The sequence below is a fragment of the Ambystoma mexicanum genome, chromosome 2p (assembly GCF_040938575.1).
Source record: "Ambystoma mexicanum isolate Mex_15411 chromosome 2p, UKY_AmexF1_1, whole genome shotgun sequence".
Taxonomy (NCBI): domain Eukaryota; kingdom Metazoa; phylum Chordata; class Amphibia; order Caudata; family Ambystomatidae; genus Ambystoma; species Ambystoma mexicanum.
Window position 1 is genome coordinate 637,727,309 of NC_090923.1, and position 15,512 is coordinate 637,742,820.

Below are 15,512 nucleotides of genomic sequence, written 5' to 3' on the forward strand. Positions count from 1 at the left end.
AGCAATACAATTATGTGGCATGTCTGGTTTATGTTTTTTCTAATCTGGTCTTTGCCACAAAAAACTTGGTATGGAGACTTGAAAATGTGACTTGACAGAGCTAATGCCTATAACCCTCAAAACGCCCTTTCCACTGGGATAGAGTTTCAACAGCTCTGCACCATCAGTTACAGATGACTCTTCAGAATAGATTTTAGTTCTGGAATAGTGGACTGCTGCTGTCTGCAGATGTGACATCTGAGGGGAGCCTTCAGGAGTTCAGATGTGCCATCCTTCACTGCAACGTGTCCATTTTGCTTTATAATCTCTATCACATCTTGAGATTCTAGAAAGTACTCCGTAGTGAATGAGTTCCAGTGCTTCTTGTTTTTAAGGCAAGGAAAATCAAAGTCTTGGCTGATCACATGAAGATGGACATGGCTCATGCTAGGAATGGCATTGTAGCCAAGTTTAAATGCTGTGCTGGTTGCACCTGGGCAGTCTTGTACAATCTTCTCTCCTGCATGTGTTCCAGAAGTGGCAGATGGTCTCTTCTAATTACTTTCAGACTAGAGATTGCTTCCCATGGTAAAACCAACCAATGGTAACATGCTTTGGGATATTTGTCCTTAATAACCACAATCTTTTCATCTTTAAAAACCTGCATATCTGGATCCATCATTGGAACCTTCAACCCCTGTGACCAATGACCAGGATTCTTGTCACTAGCTACATCAGCAGCATTCTTGGTGGGGTTAATAGGTCGGTTGCAATTATTTTCTCTGGATTCTGAAGGCCCAATTTTCATGCTCTTCGAAGGTATATTTTCCATACTCATATTCTGATGCAGTCTCCTAGCAATATTTTGCTTTCCCTCTGTTTGGTGGCTGCTCACTTGTTTTTCCAGAGAACTCAACTCGGTATGCGTATAATTTATTAACAATGTGCAATATCTGGCATGTCCGAATCTTTGTCTCTTGGTCTTTATCTATATCCACAGAATCAATACTTGTTGGGTTAACGCCTGTTTCACAGTGACATATCCTTTATTGTAGTCTGCTTTCAGCTCAACCTGTACCCTGGAACATTTCTTGTCCCGTATCTCAGTCTCTTGACCAATTGCCACTGTCTCCAAGTGGGGTAGCTTGATCCGCTGCTGGGGCTTATCTCCACTCACCAGCCAGCATTCATGCATGGCTACACTCTGGGTGGCAAATGCCCCCCCCCACTGCAGGACGGTCAGCTCGTAGCAGCACCGTAAATGTACAATGCCTGTGTCCCTACAACCCCCTTGTATTGTGCAGCTGTTCGGCTGGCTGGCTGCCTGAGAGAAATAAATACTCTGATTCTGGCAAACAAAGATACAAGCCATCACATAAACGATGACTTGTTCTGGGACTGCCCGCAAGTGGCTCTTTTGAACTTTGAACAAACAAGAACTATTGTTATTTAAAGGGGGGAAGGCCAGTCGCAGAGGAGTTCGACACCACGTGGGTGTTCCCTCGAGAGTTTCTGGACAGTTATCCAAAAGTAGAAAAACTAAGATAACCAAAAGGCCTTAGAAAAAAGCGAAAGGAGGGTCAAAGTGATCATTTAGGGGTCTTGCAAAATCCTCTGTACCGTCGAAAGGCTTTGACTGACAGATGATTCTGAAACGAAAGGACAGGCGTCCCGCCTGGTGAAATGAGCGCATGAATAGTGTATTGGTTTAAAAAAGACATTAAGATTCACGAAGCAAGGAGTGGTGCGAGACAAAGAGAAGTGAACTGTCCCGCTTGTCATTTGGGCTCCGAGCCCGGCCGAGGGGGATACTGGGGTGAAAAGCAACCACCCGTATTTCCAGGAGAAAGGAACTGTTTGAATAGTCGAGTAAGAGTGTGAAAGGTCTACGCTCGGAAGAGGGGGACCCAGGGGTGAAACCATCACCCATAGCATTTGTAGAACAGACATGCTGGGGAAAGCTCGAGTGTGTGCTGTGCTCAGGAGACCCCCCTTGTCTTGTGCTGAAAACGTGGGGAAGGGAGACCCCTGGCAATCACACCCTGATTTATTATTTGAGAAACCTTCTTTCTTTATTGAAACCCTATCCCACATTTCTTTTGTATTTAGCGTAAGGATTGGCAATACGTTTTTCTTAGCATAGACCCTTTTATTTTGACACAACACCACTAGGACTGGCTTATTTTCATTTGATGGTCGGCGCTTGCTCCCATTTTAGATTTAGGTTTAGGTTGGGCGTTATTCCTCCCTGCATTAATTGTTCAATAAACACCCTTGAACTGTGATCACTTGTGTCCGTCTTTACTGTTCGATCTGAAAATCATCACTTGGAACGTTGGGGGCCCCAACAGTTATGTGAAAAGACTCAGAGTGAATGCTTATTTAAGAAGGATAGAAGTGCACATTGCACTATTACAAGAAATGCACTTCACCGCGGATAGGCAAAATGTGATCGAGAGGCAGCGGGGGGAAACTTATGGCTCTCCTTTTTCGTCATATGCTCTGGCTGTTCTATTTGAAGTGTGATAATGAGGGCAGGATGGCCCTGGTACATTGGTTTATTGGGAATAGGGAGGTGTGTATCATTAACACTTACACCCCCAATAACAACACTACAGTGTTTTTTAATTCCCTTTATTCCAGAGGTTTGGGGGACAACGTGTATTTGGTGAGGCGACTTTAACTGTGTGCTTAACCCTGTGTTGGACTGGTCAGACAATAAGAACCGGAAACCATCTAATCCTGCTAGGGTTTTGTGTTCTTTTCTGAAGAATTTGGAATTGGTGGACATCTGGAGGTGGCACCATGCAGGAGATAGGGGCTACTCACACTATGCGTCACTGTCCAGGGTACACACCTGCATAGATTACATCTTTACTGGGCAGGAGGTTATTGGGGAATTTACTGCCACCGAGTACAAGGCTAGGGTGCTCTCTGATCATGCCCTGCTGATAGTGACTTGGCAAATTACCTCCCCTAGACCGCTGATCCCGACCTGGCACCTTAGGGCTGAGGCTTTGCATGATGGGATGTTTGGGCAATATCTAGAGGGCAGAATAGAGGAGTATTTTGGGATTAACACGGGTATTGTGGCAAAGATTGGCACTGTATGGGACGCCTTTAAGACTGTGATGAGAGGGGCAGTCATTAGCAAGATGAGTGGGCTTCGGAAGAAACTCTTGGAGGCCAACTCTAGCATGGAAGCGGCGATTGAAGGGGCTGAGCGTGACCGGGATAGGGTGACTGAAGGCGATGGGCATTCGCTGGCCCTGCGACAGAATTGTAAAGCAGAGTGGGAACTCGTTGGCAAACTTGACTTTGCAAAATACACTTGGAGGCTGCACGTGGAGGTGGACAAGTCCGGTAGATTGTTGGCATGGCTATGCTGCAGGGAAGCACTGAGGAAAGTAATTTGTGCTATACAGAACAAGGGGGGGTCGAAGTCGTCAAGGCACAATGTGAGATAAATGATGTCTTCTCCTAGGACTATGAGGACTTGTATACGGCGGGGGCAATGGGAAGTGGGGGTGACATTAAGGACGCATTGACTCGAATAGGGCTGCCCAGACTGGGCGGGGCAAATCTGCTGGATGCCCCGCTTACTGTTGACGAGATTGTGCCTGCAGAAAAGACCCCGGGACCAGATGGTCTGTCGGGGGAATTTTATAAAACATACGCGGTAGCACTGTTGCCCAAAATTCCTGAGATGTTTGAAGAAGTGTATGTGGATGGTCTACTCCCCTGTAGTCTGAGAGTGTCTGTAATTGTACCCATACTTAAACCTGGCAAGCCCCCTTTGGACCGTGGCTCCTACAGGCCACTCTACATGATTAATTCTGGATTATAAGATCCTTACCGCTTTGGTGGCCAATAGATTTGAGAGTGTGACCAGAGACCTGATGCATACTGACCAGACTGGATACATGCAGGGCAGGAAGACTGCGTGGAACCTGCAACGACTGCATCATGTGATGGATTGTGCTAGGCATTTCAGGGTGGACTGTGCAGTGGCCTCTCTAGATGCGGTCAATGCATTTGATTCCGTGAGGTGGTATTGGTTATATGAGACATTGCGGCACTTTAGCGTGGGACCTAGGTTCCGGGGTTGGGTTAGGCTCCTTTACACACAACCCCGATCTAAGTTGAGGACTGGGAGGTAGATCTCTGGGGCCGGAGGGCTCCAGAAAGGCACCAAGCAGGGATTCCTGTTGTCCATCCTGGCCTTGGAGCCATTGGCTGTGTTCCTGCAAACAGACTACGCAGATGCTGGCATCCCGATCGATGGGGCTGCGCATCTGATTTCAATGTATGCGTATGACATACTCTACTATGTTCATTCACCTGATGAGAATGTACCACATCTTCTGGATGTCATAGGTCAGTTTGCTGAGCTTTCTGGCATTCAAATAAGTCGCGAGAAGTCTTGCTTGTTTCCACTGCCAGAACTCATAGGCCGAAGCCACGCACAGCTGCCAGACTTGGGATTCACATGGCACCTGGAGACCTTAAGATATCTGGATGTCGTTGTCAGGCACAAAACTGTGGCTTCCCATGTACATAATACAAAGAGAGTGTGGGATGGTGCCCTCAAGACCATGTTGTTCTGGCAGCGACTGCCCCTGTCGATGATGGGCAGGGCTGCCTTGCTCAAAATTGAAGTGTTGCCCTCTTTGTTATACCATTTCACCAATATACCCTATGACATTCCTAGGTGGTGTTTTGTCGATCTGGATTTAGCAGTAAGAAAAAAATGTTGTGGGGGAGGAGAGGGGAATAGGATCACGGTTGGCACGTTGCAGAGTGATTTTGATGGGGCTGGGATACGACTGCCCCGCTTTGAATTATATTACCTGGCGGGTCAGCTGCAGTTTGTGGTGGGTTGGCTGGTGGATGAGACCACACGAGAGCCAATGCTTTTGCAGCCTACCTTCCAGCAGTATTTTTTTAAGGAGATCCTATGGGACACAGAACCTGGTCTCTCCCCCGAGCCCTGGCTCCTTCGGCTGGGAAGGGGCCTGTGGCATAGAGTTTTGAGGAGGTTGGGCTACCGCAGACCCCTATTCTCCCAACATTTCGCTTGTGGCGCTTGCTGGGAAAGGGCTGAACCCTACGACTAGGATTAGAAAGTATTGGGAGGGCCACGGGCTAGTTGCGCTGTGCGATCTGCTGGAGGTGGGGAGATTGATGGACTTTGCAAGCCTTAGGCAATGATCAGGCATACATACGTGTCCATTTTTAATGTACCAGAGTCTGGTGAGAAATTTTGAAGCCTGATGGCCAGATTTTCCAGTGGGAATTGAGGAGGACTGAATATTGGAGTCTATGTACGATGTGGCTGAAGGTGGTCATACGGTTTCTTGAGTGTACGAATTACTACTGAACAGGCGCAGTGAGGCAACCCCAGGAGTACGCACATGATGGGAGGTAGATATAGGTAGACCACTCATTGATGCTGAATGGGTATGTGCATTGGGGTACACCCAGAGGGTTTCAAGGAACTCCAGATTCAAGCTCATTCAACTGTATATTACGCACAGGGCCTACATGACCAGTCACAGGATTTCTAGATTTGGGGGGGGCGGGAGTGTTGAATTGCCCGAGATGTGCGCATGGGGTTGCTGATCTTTTTCACATGTTTTGGTCCTGCCCGGTTATTGGCAGATTTTGGCTGGAGGTGATGGACGGAGTGGTTGGGGGGTGGAGGAGAGGGAATACTGATGTACGCCTGGCCGGCAGAGACCTTTTTGCTGTGCCTGTATTTAAAGGGAAGGAAGCACACAGCACACCTCACGCACATGAAAGACCTTATCTGTGTACTGGCTAAGTGGACGATTGCAATGGCTTGGAAACTGGCCGAAGGTCCCAGAAGAGCTTGGTGGGCAGACTTGGAGAGATGGGCGGGCTTTAGCTGAGTCTTCTGTCTGGCATAGTGCGGTATATAGAGGGATGAGAAAAGGGAACATAGATGTAGATGACTGGGACACACTGGTGAAAATTATGTTCCCACCGTCTGATGCACGTCACTGTCCGGCTGAGAGGCGAAAGGGGTACTTGAGTGCATTGGGACAGGGGGTGAGGGGCTCCGAAGGTTGACAGGTATGCTCTTGCTTACTGGTGCAGTCTCAATTCTGGGTGACTACTATGCTGCCACTGGTGTACTTGAAGATTCATTGCATCGTCATGGCTTTTGATTACTGATTGCTTATTGACTGGGACTATGTACGATGTTAAGACCACGGGCAGTGGATGCGCTTGTTGCATGCTGAGGTGGCCTTGGGGAGGAGGCTGAGATGGGCCAAGCCTGGGCGGCACAGTTGTGGTACATCTGGTAAAATCTCTGTGCTTTCGGAAGGAACGCCGTCACCATTACCATTGTAAATCTACGGATTATGCCGACTGTATTAGGTGGTGGGACTGACACCACTCCACCGAGCCCTAGACGATGGTGCATTTACACTCCTGGGATGGGTCAATGTGACGATGTGGGCTCTGGAGGGTGGCAGCCCGGAGTAGATGGGGTGGGTTGATTTAGGAGACACGAGTGGGTTGAACTTTGGTGCGTTGTTATTTCAAAGTATGTCTTTTTGTGGTATTCTACTTGGGTGATATTGGGGTTGTGTTCTTTTTTTTTTAAATGCCAATAAAAACGTTTTTAAAAAAAAGAAAATGTGCGTTTAAAACTGTAGTTAATGTTTTCTTATTGAACCTAGTTGTAACAAACGAGTGTTTGAAATAATTTGAATTACAAACAGTTCAATTATTGTTTTGTATTTCTGAAACAAATGTTGATTTTTATGGAGGGTTTAGATAATTTTTTAGCGTATCGAAGCACTATGGCTTCATCAGTCGTAATGGTTAAGAATATTTACACACCTTTAAGCAACAATTTGTACTGTATTTTGGCACTGTTGGTTCAATTTTTTATTGTATTTTGTATAAGTGCATGTTTTTGTAAACTTTGATGATGAAACAAACCAAATTTAGTGGTTCTTGTTTTGAAGCCTTCATAGTCCGGTGGCTGACTAAAAAGTTAAATGAGTATTTTTACTTATCAATAGCGTGCAACTGAAAATGTGCTCATAACATTGTACAAAATTGACTGATTAAACATACTTCCCATTGGAAACGAGCATTGGCCAATGCCAATTGTTTTGACGTTTCCTGTTCTTTGCATTTTGCATTTCACATTTATAGGCACCAGGGTGCAAGGAGGAGAATTAAAAGTTTCAAAGGAGGATGTGATAAGGGGTGCTGATGTGCAATACAAGAAGCAGATGAATAGAGGAAGGGAGGAGGCCATTGATAGAGGGTGCATTGGTGATCAGCAAGAGTACAAATTAACGAGAAAGGGTGACGGTGTAAACCAGCAGAGAGAAAGATAGTGACACTGCAGAGAGAGACAGCACAGAGACTGCATAGAAAGAGCCAGCAGAGATGGAGAGCGGATGCAGAGAGAGCGCAGAAAGAGAGTGAGTGAGTGAGCAGAGTGAGAGATGGGGGGGATAGTCCGGAGAGAGCGACAGACAGCATAGACAGAAAGCGCCTAGAGAGAGACAGCCAGTGCAGAGAGAGACAGAGCATAGACAGTGCATTGAGAGAGAGACCGCACACAGAGAAAAACAGCGAGGAGACAGACAGCACAGGTGGAGACAGCTCAGAGAGAGACAGCGCAGAGAAAGAGACAATAAAGAGACAGGACAGACAGAGAGAGAGATAGTGGCTGGGCAGAGAGAGAGTGGCAGTGCAGAGACAGACATCAGAGAGTGAGAAGGAGTGATAGCACAGAGGGACAGGAGTAACAGTGCAGTGTGAGACAGATAGAAATCAGCACACAGCGCTCTTTCGCCTTACAGCAGCAGGGACGGGCAACTGTCCCTTTTGCGCCTTGCTAGGTTCCCTAATTTCACACTGCCATATGACAAAACGTGTGTTTCACTGCTCTTACTGTGCAGATTTAATTTTGTGGTGGTCATTTCTTTTTGTGGTGGTCACCTACCACATCGTCAAAGATGAAACCCTGCAGAGGAGTGCTGCCAAAGCCTAAATAAAAAACTAAATGTAATTTTGATTTTTTGATTTTATTTTATTTATAAAGCGCAAAAAACCAGGCCCAGGGGCAACCGGGCGCATACTCTTAAACATGTTATAAAAAGCAGTAGTTACAGAAGTTACAAAAATATGCATCATATATACATGTACATACTCTTAAACATGTTACAAAGAGCAGTAGTTACAGTGAGTTACAAAAATATACAGCATATATACATGTACTGAAGGGTACCATTAACAGCGTATAATACAGGGACAGAGCAGAGAGAAAATGTATATTCAGTTCTGTACCCCACATGGAGTCTGGACTGTGTCAAGGTCTCATGAGTCTTGGGAGAGCAGTCATGTTTTAGCATTGTTCTTGAAGGAGTGGAATGATGGTTCAATTCTGATAGGTGTGGGCAAGGTGTTCCAGAGTTTGGAGGCCAGGACGGGGAAGCTCACCCCACCAGTTTTTTGGAGTTTGCATCTAGGCACGATGAGGCTGTGAGTTTGGGCTGCTCTGGTAGGTCGAGTGGAGGTGTGGCGTGAGAAGCGAGTGGACAGGTAAGGTGGGGCGTTTTTGTTCAGACATTTGTGAGTCAAAGCTAGGGTTTTCAGGGCAATTCTCTGTTTTACCGGGAGCCAGCGTAAGTCCAATCTGACGGAGGAGATGTGAGAGCGTCTCGGGATGTTTAAGGCTGCCCTTAAGGCATTATTTTGTACAGTTTGCAATTTATTAAGGTTAGACTGACTGGTCCCTAGGTAGAGAGCACTACAGTAGTCGATTTTGGCCATAACAAGAGTTCTGGCGAGTGTGATACAGTTGGTGGAGTTTAGGAAGGGTCTACAGGCAGTGATAAGTTTGCAGGTATAGGCCGAAGCTGACCTAACTGCATTTATTTGTCTGTTCAGAGAAAGCGAGGAGTCAAGATAGACCCCTAGCGTCTTAGTATCTTTGGAGACTTTGTCATTGCCGTCAATAATGAAGGACTTGTAGGTTTGGTCTAGTTTGTTGAGCCGATGATTTGATCCTAAAAGTAAGAGCTCAGTCTTATCATCGTTAAGGCAAAGTTCGTGCTGTGCCATCCAGGCCTGGATGACCGAGAAAACAACGTTAAGGGCTTTGGTGTCAGCTGTGTAGTCTCCTGTGATAGGGATGAGTATCTGGGTGTCGTCCGCGTAGTTACTGTAGGAGACACCCAGGTAGTCAAGCACATCGAAGAGGGGCTTGGTGAATACGTTATACAACGTAGGGGATACACACAAGCCGTGAGGAACGCCACAGTGAATGGGGGAGGGATCCGCTGATGCCAGGGGTGAGAAGACCCTCATGGATCTATTGCTCAGGAATGAGTGGATCCAGGCATTGGCAGAGTCGGAGAAGTGGGCTGCAGATTTGAGATGCTGGCAGAGTATTTGGTGGTTGACCAGATCAAAAGCCGCGGAGAGATCGAGGAGAAGGAGAAGAGCTAGCTTCCCATTGTCCTTCAGTGACTCCATCTGAGTTTTCAAGTCGATCAGAGCTGACTCCGTGCCATGTTTAGGGCGGAACCCTGATTGTCTTAAGCCCAGGAGATTGTTTAGTTCGAGGTAATCCTGAATCTGCAGGTAGGCTGTGCGGTCCAGGATCTTGAGCAGGAATGGCACTGTAGTGATAGGTCTGAAGTTAGTTGGGATATTAGGGTCAAGGGAGGGTTTTTTGAGGAGTGGGATAACCCATGCATTGTTTAGGTTGTCGGGGACAATACCCGTCTTGAAAGAAGAATTTATGAATGCTGTAATGAACGGGGCTAGCTCATGAGATGCTTCCTTGATAATAGGAGCTGGGCAGGGGTCGCCTTGGCAATTGGAAGGTTTTAAATTGTTTATGATGTTTTCTACTTCGAGAGTAGTGAGTGGGGAGAAGGAGAAAGGTTTATGCGGATAGGTTAAATGTGCATTAAGTGTAGGTGTGGTCGGTGGTTGGTCAAGCTGTAGGGATTTCTGTTTGTCCCTGATTTTAGATTGGAGGGTAGCAATTTTACCCAGGAGTGCTGACTGAATATTGGTGCACCAAGTGTTGTCTTTGGAGCAAGAGTCGGGGGGGGGGGGGGGGGGGCTGCAGGTGTCTCGAGTTCCTTAAGGATATTAAAAAGTTCCTTAGTATTGGACTGGGCTGACATAATGCGGTTATTATAAGAATCTTTTTTTGCCTGGAGTACAGCTTCTTTATAGTTAAGGGTGGCTATCAGAAGACTGTCCTTGTGGGCGTCGGAGTGGTGACTTCTCCAGCGTGACTCTGCTGAGCGTTTCTCTTTGCGTAACACTCTAAGCTGGGGAGTAAACCATGAGTTAAGGTGTGCTCGTTGTTTGGGTTTCCTCAGTTTGAGCGGGGCGATAGAGTTGATGGCTGAAAGCAGGGACTGGTTATACATGTCGGCTAGGTTGGTGGTGTCTGAGCAAGTGTCAGGAGCGTTATTTAGTGTGGGAAGGATAAGGGGGAGTATTTTTTCTGTCGTAATGTTCTTTTTATTTCTAGTGAGGGTGGCTGGGGCGACCAAAGGCCTGGGTGGTGGGGCTGCTTCAATGCTAAAAGTGATGACATGGTGGTCAGACCACAAGCAAGGGGCGTTGGAGATTACGCTAATATTGCAATTGGTGTCACTAAGCCAGTCAAGGGATCGCCCTTTAATGTGGGTGGGTTCCTGTATGTGGTGAGTGAAACCTAAATCTGTTAAGGTATTAGCTAGGTCGAGGGCCGCAGGATCATTAGGGTCTTGGTGTCCTAGATTGAGGTCGCCAAGAATGATGGTTTGGGAGTTGGATTTAGTATTGTTGAGTACTAACGTAGAGATATCATCCACAAAGGATGTGGGTGGACCAGGGGGTCTGTATATTACGTGGATGGTAGCTGTTTGGTTAGCTGAGAGTCCAAGCTTGACAGAGAGTAACTCTGCAGTTTCCACCTTAGTGCCTGGGATGGTTCTAAGTCCTAATGAGTTTCTAGCGATGAAAGCAATTCCTCCACCTCTCGAGGTGCAATCACATCTGATGATGGAGTAATCAGTGGAGATGGCCAATGAGAGTGCCGGGCCGTAAGCTGCATGCAGCCAGGTCTCGGTGATGGCGATGAAGTGGAGTTCCTGAGTTTTGATAAGATCAGCAATGTCCAGAGTGTGCGCAGCTAGGGATCTTGCGTTAATCAGGGCAGCTTTAATTAAACCAACGTTGCTTGATGAAGCTGTGATGGTTTGAGTGTGATGGGGCGTGGGTGAGGTGGCCGTTTGTGGAGGTGGGCTGTGCGTCTGAGTTTTGAGGTATGGCTCAGGTACATGGGGTGTCCCTTCTTACCCATAAGTCTAGATCCTAATGTTAGGTTTCTAAGAGTGATAGGACATGGTTGGTTAGGTGAGGGTTTTTTGGCGAAATGGTCGAGCCATAGGGCCGGATCGTTGAGGTAGATGTTGTGGTATTGAGGTGCAGTATTTTGGTAGGTATCAGGAGATCTGTGAGAGGTAGCCATGGATGAGGTGTGCAAGGAGCTAGGTGCAGCTAAATCGGGAGGTGGTAGGTGTGATGACCTGGTAATTGACCACACTGAGAGTAGTACTTGTAATGAGGAGAGCAGTGACCTTAGGGAGGACCAGCGTGGTAGCATGTTACCGAGATTAGAGAGGAAGGGCCGCTGGGTCTGTGAGGCAGTTATAGGTAAGCGTTACAGGCACTATTTGGCTAGGCAGTGCGTGCTCTGTACGAGCAATGCAGGCTAATGAGTTTAAGACAGGTTAAGTCTACTTATTCAGAGTCAAGCAATGGGGGTACATCAGATCAGGGTACACAGGCAAAGCAAATACCAAGCTTGCATATACATTAGCATGTTAGGCAGGGAACAATGCAGAATGCAAGAGGCGTGATCTAATTGTAACGGTGCAACAATTCAGGCAGAGAAGACATTCTAGTGTTGGCAGCAAGTATTGGCAGATCAGGTAAATGTCAAGGTGAAAGGCACGGCAGAGTAAGGCAGGTACCCTGGAATTAGCTTAGATCATGTGGACATGTCTTATGCAACATATGCAGGCATAGATCAAGGTGTGGCGCAGCAAAATTGGGAATACACAATGAGCGTATCAGGCAGGCAGAGTAGCATATATCATGGAGCTAACAAGTGGGTCCAAGTTGCGGTTCTGAGCAAGAGCTCAATCATTTCAAAAGCGAGCATGGGGTTGACAGCATAGTAGTTTCAAGGCAAGCACAGGCGAACAGAGCCGCAAATGAAAGCAGTGCCGTGGTCATGCAATGGGAAGGTATGGGCTGGGCGGCAATGAGAACAGACATAGGCAATGCAAGCAAATAAGGCGCTGAAATGGTGCGATCACTTGGTGGTAAGCAACCGCGAATAGGTAGCGACTAGGGGCTCAAATGTGTAGTCGGCTCAGTTGATTAAAGTCAGGACGCTCGTAATAGGTGTGCAGACTTAGTACAGAGGTGTGCATGGAGCAGGTTGCTACGTTGCTACAGCTTGTCAAGTGGCGTATGTGATTATATTAGCATAGTAAAGGCATTACCAACATCAGGATAGATAGTATGTCAGCAAGTTCAACAGGCAAGATAAATGCTTGTAGGGCAGTAGGCACAGAGTGGACAGTTTATATAGCTATACTAGGTATCAAGCTTGTGGGAATAAGCATAGCATTCGGAAGCGCTGGAATAGTTGATAACGTTACCAGTCTTACTTTCAGGATGAGGAGCGCGCTAGTCCATAGGTTCACGAGGAGGAGAGTCAGCTGTGTAACCACAAGCAGGGATTAGTGCGAGGTGAAAAAGGGCATAGTGTCCAGGTGAACGGCGAGTAAGGCTGAGGACAGGCTAGGACAGGAGTCAGCCTTGTTTCACTGGGCCTCGGTGAGAGTGGGCCGGCTTCGCCTGCCGGCTCCCGATAGGTAGCTGAAGAAGGGTCACCAGCCAATCGGGACTCAGCAGCGTCTGCTGGGTGGATTAGGCAGTGGTTGCCTCAAATGGGTGGCGGGCGGCCATCTTTGAGTGTGCTGGGCTCCACATGGTGAGCAATGGTGGAAGTATGCACACGGTCGCAATAATTAAAACCGATTTGCCCACTCCGGTTCACCTGCATAGATTGATTCCTTTTCTCAATGTATATCACAACAGCCTGGATGCAAAGTTACTCTGGGAAGGTTTCAGGTGGGGGTTCAAGATTCCTTATGGGGGTGCAATAGTAAGTAGGGAAGCCTTGAAGTTGAAGTCAGCATTGGGTATGCCTGAGGTTGTGTTACAAAAAAGTGGCTAAGGAGACCAAGCTGGGGAGGGTGGTGGGCCCTTTCACCTCCCCTCCACTGGACAATTTTGTAGTGTCACCTCTGGGATTGGTACCAAAGGAGGAGTTGGGACAGTTTCGCCTAATACAGCATCTCTCCTTTCCCGAGGGGGAGTCAGTTAATGATGGCATAGCCGAGGAAATGTGCAGGGTCCACTACTCGTCATTTGATGATGCAGTGGAGCTGTTAAGAGCATCGGGGAGAGGGACTCTGATGGGGAAGGCTGACATCGAGTCAGCTTTCAGGTTATTGCCAATTCATGAGGAGAGCTGTCATTTGTTGGAATTCAAGGTGGGAAAGGATACTTTTTCGACAAATGCTTGCCAATGGGCTGCGCCATTTCTTGTGCCTATTTTGAAAAGTTTAGTACATTTTTGGAATTTGTGCTGAAACAGAGGGCAAAAGGGGGAGGGGTCCTGCACTACTTTTTTTTTTTTAAATTTGTTTTTTGGTTTTACAGAAAAAACCTTTACAAACAGAGTCATTATCTAAAATTAACAAATGAAAAAAAGAAAGTTAAATACAACCAAAATAAAACATGAATAAGCTTAGAAAATGATCCAGAACACCAAGGGTGAAAAAGGAAGACAGTTCAAACTCGTCTATATTGCTTACTAGAAGTCCTATAGATTAATAATTCACAAGTATGGAAAAATTTTCTAAGACTTGTACAATTGCAGCAGTGAGCATGATTTCTTGACCAGTGATCAGTCTATCCCAAAAGAGAAATCCTGTGATAAACTCTCCTCCCTAGTTACAAATCTCCCCAGTAACGACAGTCTTGTGTCCCAGGTACCTTCGCACTCCAATAACAGATGTTTAAGTGATTGTAATTTCGGAGAGTCACAGTTCCTACAAAGTTTTTTTGCTTTATCACCCTCGTTTCTTCAGGCCAACATTTCCCCCGTATAAGCTATATTCAATCTAAGTCTAAGAAAGTTATTTCTTATACTTTGTTCAGGGAATTTGTGAAGATAGCGTGGGAGAGTACCAAGCTTTCTATCTACCTGCACTACCTTGACGATTGTTTGTTCATCTGGAAAGAGGGGATGGGGGAGTGTGGATCGCTCATGAGCTCGTTCTGAGAATTGATGGAGGAAATGGGGGTTCCACTAGCAAAGGGCAAGACTGTTGGCCCGGTCACACAGCTGACATTCCTGGGGATCGAGATCGACTCAGTTGCAGGGGAGTGCAGGCTGCCCAGGGACAAGGTGTTGAAATTGAAGGAAACTATCAAGGTTATGAGGGGCAGGAGCAAGTCTACTCTGAGGGAGCTCCAATCCTTAGCAGGTAACCTCAACTTTGCGGGAAAGGTCATCACATCGGCAAAAGTGTTTGCTAGGAGTATTGAGCTCAAAACGGTGGGTTTACAGCACGCATCACAGCATGTGCGACTGGGGGCTGAGGTAAAGGAGGACCTCAGAATGTGGGATGGGTTTTTGGATGAGTTTAATGGTGTCTTGCTATGGAGGGGGGAGTGGACCAACAGCAATAAACTCTAACTGTTCACAGACTCATCAGGTTCTCATGGTTTTGGGGCCATTTTGGGGAGCAAGAGGTGTGGCCAAGCCTGGCTGGCATCATGGCACCGGGAGTGGATTACCAGGGACATCATGTTGCTGGAATTGTTCCCTATTGTGGTGGCTTTCAATTTTTGGGGGAAAGAGTTGGATAACAAGAAGGTGTTGCTCTGGTCTGACAATTTGGCAGTGGTCCAGATCATCAATCGGGGGACGTCAAGTAATTCAAGGGTATTGAAGCTTCTGAGAGAGCTCACGAAATGCTTGCTTACATTGAACACTGAAGTTAGAGGACAGCATATTCCATGGGTGAAAAACGTGGCCGCTGACTCTCTCTTGTTTGCAGTGGGAGAAGTTTCAGGGGAACTGCCTAGAAGCAAGCAAGACGATGACCCCATTCAAGGCGCAGTGGTGGGGCATGGTTGGGGGGACCTGAGTTCTTTAATACTCACTGTCCTGGCACCTGGCACAGCAAGAAGAAACAAGGGGTGCTGGGAGCGGTTCTTGTGCTTCCAGTACGAAGTATTAACGGAGGGGCAGAGGGTATTGCCAGTGCGCGCCTTTGTTGGATGGGGCTGGCGGTCTGGGAAAACTAGATCATGGATGGCTTATCATTTGGCAGCGATAGCGCATTATTTCAAACTAGGGGGCAAGGCCGACCCCACCAAGG

The 15,512-nt window shown here is 47.1% G+C and overlaps 1 protein-coding gene and 1 pseudogene across 2 annotated transcripts in view; one reads left to right on the forward strand and one right to left on the reverse strand.

Moving 5' to 3' along the window:
* Positions 1–15,512, forward strand: part of LOC138566630 (acylamino-acid-releasing enzyme-like) — a 1,701,869-nt gene that overhangs the window by 1,615,005 nt on the left and 71,352 nt on the right. The window lies entirely within an intron of this gene.
* Positions 168–1,174, reverse strand: LOC138566631 (aprataxin-like; annotated as a pseudogene).